A 9,100-nucleotide genomic window follows, 5' to 3' on the forward strand; every position below is an offset into this window, starting at 1 on the left:
CTCCCCAAGGATATGCTGATGCAGGTGGTCTGAGAATCACACTGAAAAAAATTTTAGGCTGTGGGCTGAAAAACAACTCAATCATTAATCTATTTTAACACGTGTTTTTCCAGACTAGATACGAGGTTCAAGACATGGAGGTGAAATACGCTGACCTCTCTTCCCTGGAAGGTTCACAGTCTAGTGAGCTAACAACCCTTACAAACGGTCATCAAGGCCGGGCCAAGGGAAGTAAGAAGTTTGCAATTGAAAGGGCTCTTAACCCATCAAAGGTGGCTTTGTGATGGCACGAACCACACAGCCCAGATTTGAGAAGGTGAATTCCTGTTCCTGGAGTAGGAAGGTTATTCTAGACAGAGGGAACAGAATGTGCAAAGCCAGGGGTAAAAAGGGAACCTGAAGACTGGAAGGAAATGCAAGTATCAGGATATCGAGGGCCTGTGAGATGAGATCAGGCTAGAACGGAACAAGAACTAGTCTTACAATTGTGGGCTCCGACAGGAAGGTGGGAGTGTATCCTGCAGGTGAGCAGAAGCAAGGGATGGCTTTCTTCGGGACACTGGCAGGATTAAAGCTCAGTTTTAGGAAAGCGAAGTGTCTCAGGGTCCTCAGCCTCCTTCGCCTGGCTCTGTGTCCCTGAATTCTGAGTCCCTTACTGGCACAGGTCCACGTACATAGAGCATTTTTTAAAAATCAATTATTTATGTATTTATTTTTGGCTGATTTGTGTCTTCGTTGCTGCATACAGGCTTTCTCTAGTTGTGGCGAGCAGGGGCCGCTCTTCGTTGCAGTGCGCGGGCTTCTCATGGCGGTGGCTTCTCTTGTGGCGGAGCACGGGCTCTAGGCGCGCAGTTTCAGTAGTTGCGTCATGTGCGCCCTAGAGTGCATAGAGCATTTCTGACCCAAGCAGAAGTATGGTCAGGCCCATGAACTTATGGATTTATAGTAGTCAATCAATCACATCAATGCTACCAAAATAGATCCCTTTTCTATTACAATTTGCCAGTCAGTCATTGTCTTAAATACGTGCTAGTGTGTGTATGTGTGTGCGTGACTGTGTGTGTATAAATATACTCGGAGTGTCTCCAAAGTGTCTCCCGTGCTCTTGTTTTCTCCAGGAAATGTAGGACATTGACCCACATTACTCCTCGGAATGTCCTCCCAGGCCCAGTTCCCATTGTCCCACAGAGTCAAGGTCACCATGACTCACACGTCCATTTGGGTAAAATTATCTATAAAATACTTCCTAGAACAGAGTTTGACACCAAATGCCAGCAAGTAGCAGACAGGGTCACATGACCAGCACTTGCCTGGCCACGTGACTGAAGCTTTTCACCCATGGATTCTGTCATCCCACGGCCTTTCAGCAGGCTTGCTTCCAGACAGGGGCTCCCCAAGGCCCAGCTGCTCCCAGTGCCTTCACTGCTGCTCTCTTCTGCCACTCCATCCCCTGAGCCTGAGTTTTCTGAGCCTTCCTAGAAAACTCAGAGAACGCCAAATTGCCTGGACACCAACAACCCAGGTGCCTCAATGCCTGTCACTCTTCGGCCCTTTTCCCCTCCAGCGACTTCCTCCTCCTCCTTCTCTTCCTGAGACCATGAATACTAGTATTAAGTCATTAATGATCATCATTATTTATTGGGCAATGTCTTTGAAGCAAGAGGAAAAGCACTCTGTGTGTTTCTCTTTTCCTCGCACCCACAATACTGCAGACACCAGATGTGTGCGTTTTTTCCCACATCAAGCAGCTCTCTGAGAGGGTATCCTACATTCAAGTCAAATCTGACTCTGATGGGACCTAGTGCAGACGCCAAAGGAGAAGGGTTCCATCCCACAAGACTGCCTCCCATTTCAGACACCAACCCCAAGTAGTAGGTCCTCAGGTTACCCACAACTTCTGTCTGACTTGGCTACAAATTGGAGGTTCTCACACCCCCTGCTTGAATTTGATCATTGTTAGAACAGCTCACAGAGCTCAGGGAAAAACTGACTTACATTTACTCGTTTATTATATAATAAAGGATACAGATGAACAGCTAGATAAAGAGGTCTGTAAGGCAAGGTCTGGAAGAATTCTGAGCACAGGGACATCCGTTCTCGTGGAATTGGGGTCCACCACCCTCCCAGCTTATGGGTATAGTCACCAACCTGCACACTTTGGAAGCTCTCCAAACTCTGCACTATAGGGATTTTTGTAGAGGCCTCATTGCCTAGGTGTGATCAATTATTCACTCCATTTCCAGCCTCTCTCAATTCTCCAGAAAATGGGGGGGGGGGAGCGGGGTGAGGCTAAAAGTTCCAAGCTTCTAATCATGGCTTGGTCTTTCTGGTGTTCAGCCCCTTACCCAGCAGCCTACTAAGAGTCACCTTTTTAGAACAAAAGACATTCCTATTAACCCAGGAAAGTCCAAGGCGTTTAGGAGCTTTGGGTCAGAGTCTCCTATCATTCAGGAAAACGCAAAGGTCTCAGGAGCTCTGTGTCAGGAACTGGAGCCAAGACTAAAATGTTAGCACAAAAGATTCTTCTAGCATCCTTACTTATAAGGGCTTTAGAACCTCTGTGTCAGGAACCTGGGGCAGAGACCAATATAAAGGTATTTCTTATTACTTCACTATGTGGGCATCATTTCAATACATTATCATTTAATTTAAATCTCAAGGCACCCTGCAAGAAAGCATTATTATCCTCATTTTACAGAAGTGAAAACTGAGGCAGAAAGATTCAATTACTTGTTCAAAAATCACTCAGATAGCCTGTAGTATAGCTGGGATTCAAATGCAAGGTTGATCCCTGGCACCCATTGTACCACTGTCCCATCCCATTCAGCCCTTTTGCCAAAAGAATATTTGCACTTTCACTTTCTGTACCCCACATATTGATCTTGGAGTTTCCAATCTTTGGACTCACAGCGCTAGATGTTATTCTATCTCTAGAATAACAATGACTACCCCAGTACTTCTCAGGGACCTATAGACACTTCAACAAATATACACATTTCTGAACCCAGAGACATGTGAACCCGTTTTAGTCCCACATGTACCATACACATCATTTGTGTAATGACAAAGACAAAAACATAGCAACAATGGAAAGGATGTAGAAATGTCAAGTTCGGTTTTTGAAGTTGAAATGTTTATTAATACCATTTGGGAACTGGCTGTTAAATATGACCATGGAGAAAGGAAAAATCCCTCTTGTCTTTCCGCCCTTCAAAGTCCCTCTGTATTGCAGCTGTGAAATTTCAAGGAGGGGGGCAGGGGTGAGAGTGCTGTACGGAAGACATTTCAAAGATGGAATCTAGTGCAGGAATGAGGCAGTGTGGTCCCAGTGGGTGATGCTGAGTTTTTCCTCCTAATTGAATCCTCCTGTTTGTCATGTTCCGCCTCCCAGCGTTGCTTTTGGACCCTCCACCAACCCACCAAGAATGCAAAAAAAACATCTATAGTTCTTGATAAAATACATATTGAGGGAGATTCTTCCAGTGTTAAAGACACTCACATTTTATCATTAAAGACTCTAGAAGCAGCTTTCAAATGAGCAGGACCAGGCTTAGAAATGGTGGGGTTGTCCCTGGTGGTACTTTTAAGCCAGATATTCTACCCGTTCTCTGGTGGTGAATTACTGAACATCACTCCACTAATTCCAGGATTGTTCATGACACATTTCACATCATCTGAAGAACCCATAACTTATTAGAATGTCAGTTGGGCTTCCTTATGCTTCTTTTTAAAATACAAACTAGGAAACGGGAGGCTTTCATTCACCAACGCTTGAGCACAGATTTATTTTAGTCAGTGCGCTTCCACCCCACACCTGGCTCTGAGCAATCAGTTCAAACAATAGAGTTTAGTGAAGAAGGGCTGGGTGGAGGGAGGGAGGAAGGGGAGAGGAAAAGGAGCTAAGAGCTCAGAAAGAGAAAAGTTTCCAGAGAAGAAAGGGGACCCAGCAGTCTTAGAAGGTTAAGTGTTTCTGTGTCAGAAGGTAAACCCCCTAGTGTAGGAAAGGTAAGATGAGAGCCCAGGAGTGGAGGCCATGGGTGGAATTGATATGCCAGACTTTTCTATTCTGGAGGCTAGGTACATACCAAGAGAAGTGGGCAGTATGGCCTAAAGGAGTCAAACCAGGGCAGACATGGAATTAAGGACACAGAGACATGAACAGTCCTCCTTTCAAATCTAAACTCTGAGCTCTTGATTTGGGGAACAAGAAAGCTAAATTTTAATACTTGCTGGATTTTATAATAGAAATGTGATATTGAGCGAAAAATAACCTTGTACCTCAGTATTCTCATCTGTAAAATTGGAATAATGTGATCTGCTTTGAGGATTAGGTGGTTATTCTCAGGTCACAGTGCGAGATGGTGGCAAAGGTGGAATTAGAAGCGTGGTCTCCTCGTTCCTGGTTTGTTGTATATTCTGCGTGTGTGTGTGGTGTGTCTACATCTGTGTGCACAGTTGTGTGACACCACCTTCAGACAACTCTCCTGTAGGAAACAACAGCTTCACACAACAGGATGATGCATGAGTTTTGTTCTCTGAATCTCCATTCCGGCCTGCATACCTGAAGCACGTAAAGATGAACTTTCTTATCATGGAACACGCTTTTCTAATTCTTGAGGCTGTGGCCAGATGGTATGAACAGCTGAATCTCCTTAGAGAAATAGTTAAGAAAAGGCAAGAAATAGAAGAATACAAAAATAAATGTCTAACTTTCAGGAGAGGAAATCAAAATTATCCTCTCAGAAGAGAGTAAAAACTATGCATTAAGAAGACAAATTATTGCAGTTCAACTTGATGGGGAAAAGTATTCAGAGAAGGCATAAGGGACAATGCCTGAGGTACCAGGGGGAGTGACAAGCAAAACTGCAGGTGAAGGAAATGCAGAAAAAGCTGACACTCTAGGGGGACTTCCCTGGTGGTCCAGTGGTTAGGACTCTGCACTTCCAATGCAGGGGCCGCGGGTTCAAACCCTGGTCAGGGAACTAAGATTCCACGTGCTGTGTGGCGTGGCCAGAAAAACAAAAAAAGCTGGCACTACAGCTAATACTGGCTACTGAGATACCCTCAACCTCTTAGAGGAGGGGTCCCAAACCCCCGGGTCACAGGCTGGTGGCCTGTTAGGAACCAGGCTGCACAGCAGGAGGTGAGCAGTAGGCGAGCGAGTGAAGCTTCATCTGCCGCTCCCCACCGCTCCCCACCGCTCCCCACCGTTCCCCATCGCTCCCCATCGCTCCCCATCGCTCCCCACCGTTCTCCATTGCTCCCCATCACCCTCCATCACTCCCCATCGCTCCCCACCGCTCCCCATCGCTCCCCATTGCCCCCATCTCTCGCCATCGCTCCCCACTGCTCCCCATCCCTCCCCATTGCCCCCATCTCTCCCCATCGCTCCCCACTGCTCCCCATCGCTCCCCATCGCCCCCATCTCTCCCCATCACTCCCCACTGCTCCCCATCGCTCCCCATTGCCCCCCATCGGTCCCCATCACTCCCCACTGCTCCCCATCCCTCCCCATTGCCCCCATCGCTCCCCACCATTCCCCATCGCTCCCCATCGCCCCCATCGCTCCCCATCGCTCCCCATTGCCCCCATCTCTCTCCATCACTCCCCACTGCTCCTCACCGCTCCCCATTGCCCCCCATCGCTCCCCATCGCTCCCCACTGCTCCCCATCCCTCCCCATTGCCCCCATCGCTCCCCATTGCTCCCCACCATTCCCCATCGCTCCCCATTGCTCCCCACCACTCCCCATCGCTCCCCATCACTCCCCACTGCTGGCGTTACCACCTGAACCATCCCCCCGCTCCCCGTCCATGGAAAAATTGTCTTCCAAGAAACTGGTCCCTGGTGCCAAAAAAAGTTGGGGAGCACTGTTAGAGAATGAACGAACATCATGAGGCCTCCTTGGTTCCTCATTATCACTATTTCCCCCTGAATATATTTGCCACATAGAATCTTCTTTTGCTTTTGAAAATCAATGATTGGTTTCTAGCAATGCCTGTGCTTCGGTGTCCCTAATGGATTGGAAATATGAAGAAAGAAGTGAAATTAGATGCTTGAAGGGCATGAGAGCAAACATTGCCCAGCACCTGCTGAATGCCAGGTAACACACCAGGAAGCAACCAGAACATCTCAAATCCTTGTTCTACAAGTAGCACCTCCATTATACAGGTGGGAAGACTGAGGCTCTGAAAGGTTAAGTTGGTTGCTCAGATGAAGGGACGAAGTAGAATTTACATCCGGGGCTGTACGATGCCAGAGCTCAGGATTCATTTATTTCCAAACAAGATGATTGAATCATTTTTTAAAAATTGACAAAGATGATTCTGAAGGAAATTTGCTCAGGGCTCTGCTACCTTCCTTCTCAAAACTGTCTCTACTTCGCCATTCCTTTACTTTGTTTAGTCTCTTTGGGCTCCTTACAGCCACGGGAAGTCTGCCTGGAGGGCGCAGTTCCAGCATCCTCCTCCCACATTACCTCCATGGTTGCTGAGAAGTTCAAATGCACAGACAAGCCCTCAGGCAGTACAAGAGGCCAGCAATCCATCAGCCAAGCAGTGTTCTCCAACAGCCCATTCCTCCGGCATAGCACTGGCACAGGAACAAGTGCTAATTACTTCACCTCCAGCATCCTTCAGAAACAGCAGGGACTGTGCTGAAAACCAGCCAGGGCAGCCTGATCTGCTCCGCAGCTACAGAAGTTCCTGCTCAGAGGAAGTCGTGGGGGGCAGGGGGCAGATCCCTGTGCATGGCGGGCAGCAGGACTGCAGCCTGGAAACGTGTCCTCAAGGAGCATGTCCATCTCTCTGGTCTCCTTTCCTCTCTCTCTTCTCTTCTTTCTTCTTTTTTCTGTTCTTTTTCTCTTTTCTCTTCATCCTTTCTCCTCTTGGCATCTTTTACGTACAGCCTTCTTATATCCTTCTCTACAAGTTCTCTTTCTCCCTCCTTCCTCCCTCCCTCCCTCTCTTCATGCCTTCCTTCCTCCCTTCCTTCATCCTTTTCTACTTTTTTGCTTGCTTCCTTGCCTTCTGAGGCCCTACAACTAGAGTGTTCAGCACAGCACATGATATAGTTTTACAAAAAATAAAATAAGGCCTAATTATGTATATCTTTTTTTAATATCCTGAAGATCTTGGTTTCTTAGAAGCCATGTCCTGCTCTCATAATTCTGGAAAAAATACAGGTCTCTCAAGCTCAGAATTAGGGGGAATCTCAGAGAACATCTAGTTCAATTCTCAGTGGATGCAGGAGTCACGTGGGCAACATACTCAACAGGCGTTCTCCAAATAGTGGTCAGGACCTCCGATCGGGTAGAGAAGAGTGGAGGAAGTGAGGGGCCAGGCAGCTCAGCACAGCACCCAGGTCATCCTGGAAGAGTGGTGACTCTCCTGAAAGCAGCCATCTCTAAGATGGACACCCTTTGTTGAAAATGACTTGGGTCCCTAGGGAAAGCTGAGATATGAAAATCATCAAGGTCAAGTGAGCTGTGCACATTGAGTGGTCCTGGTTTTCTGTAGGGTGTCACGCATGGTACTTGACCAAGATATTCCTGTGGAAGAGTGTCACTGAGGAGGCCCCTGCACAGCCCTCACCTTAGAGAATCAGAGAAAAGGAAAAGTGTGCATCAGTTAGTCCAGAACTAGGACTAGCACCCAAGTCCCTTGATGATAATTACTATCTTAGACCATTGCACTCCGCTATCTCCCTACAAAAAAGCCAGCTGCTCTTGCTGGGAGATTTGGCCACAGACCTACCATAAAGACACATTTTGGCAACTCTCCTTCTCTGCCACCTCACACATCCTGTCTCCTCCTCTTCTCCATCTCTACCTGACCTCCACTCGCTTACTTAGTCCCCCCTTATCCTAGCTGATGGCTCAGATCTACCAGTGACATACGGTAGCCTTCCTGGTCTAGTGGCCAGATCCTTGTCCTGGAGAAGAAGAAAGAATACCACGCTAGAACAAAAAGACAAGAGGCATTCCCTGTCAGCACCAGCACTGAGTTCCAGAGCAAACACTCCAGGACTCCAGCTGCCCTCGCATATGACATGATGAGACCTTGGATACTGCTTTTGAGAACTCCCAGTGATATAGGAGGAGGCATTGGTCTATAAAGACTACATCTCTAGATGTATAGACCTGGATGGGAGTTAGAGATCCTCTACCTCAACCCTTTATGAAATGGAAAACCAAAGCCCAGAGAGGGAAAATACTTGCCAAAAGTCACACATCATTTAATGATCAATCTGAACTAAAAACAAAACCCGCCTCTCATTCTGGTCTCAGAGCACCCACCATCGTGGGAGACACATAAGTGTATTCAGTAAACACTGGTATCCTTTATCCGTTTTCCCCCTCCCCCTCCCTTGTTCCCTCCTTTCCTTCTTTCTCATCGGATTAAAGTAATTTATAAGCACTTAGTGCTTCTTTTCCTGGCATTTTTTCCAAATTTGGTTAGATTTATAGATCTATAATTTTCTCTTTTCATTTATGTCTAAAAATGCACTCAGAGGGGCTCTGAGATCCTTTCTCTGGCCCTTTTCTTCCCACCCCAGACAGGGTTGGGGGCGAACCTAAACAAACAACTTCCTAGAGTTTCTTCCAATCCTGACGGGCTCCCCAGGGCTCCCCGCCACAGGCTGGAAGAGCACGGTGACGACAAGCGCACTCGCGGTCCTGCTCTGACTCCCGTGCTGCTGGCTGGCATTGCCTGGACGTGCTCCTGAGAAAGCACAGGACGGGCAGAGAAAGAGCCGGGGAAGCTGGGGGTAGTAGGAAGAGCGGCCCCCCATCCTCCGTGTGTCTGAGTAGGGCTTTGTGAATACAAAATGTGCCGTTGGATTTGCCAGAGACAAGAGAGTAACATTTGCCTACAAATTCCAGAGCACTGAAGCCCTATAAAACCTCAGTGCTGGGCCAAGGAGAGCAACTGTCTTCTTGTCTCCCTCTGGAGGTGACTTTCAGGGGCTCTTTTCCTCTGGGGATTTGGGGCGGGGAGCAGGAAGGAGATGGCAAGTGGGGGGTGTACCGTGTGCAGCACAGAGCCTTGAGGTCAGAGAGACCCGATTCCCACCCGACTCTGTCACCCGTCAGCTGAGTG

At 47.8% G+C, this 9,100-nt stretch overlaps 1 non-coding gene across 1 annotated transcript; it reads left to right on the forward strand.

The window, feature by feature from the left end:
• Nucleotides 1-4,909: 4,909 nt before the first annotated feature.
• Nucleotides 4,910-4,982, forward strand: TRNAG-UCC (transfer RNA glycine (anticodon UCC)). The gene has a single exon. It is a non-coding gene; the product is annotated as a tRNA-Gly (tRNA).
• Nucleotides 4,983-9,100: the final 4,118 nt, after the last annotated feature.

The sequence above is a fragment of the Lagenorhynchus albirostris genome, chromosome 13, assembly GCF_949774975.1.
Source record: "Lagenorhynchus albirostris chromosome 13, mLagAlb1.1, whole genome shotgun sequence".
NCBI classification, from domain to species: domain Eukaryota; kingdom Metazoa; phylum Chordata; class Mammalia; order Artiodactyla; family Delphinidae; genus Lagenorhynchus; species Lagenorhynchus albirostris.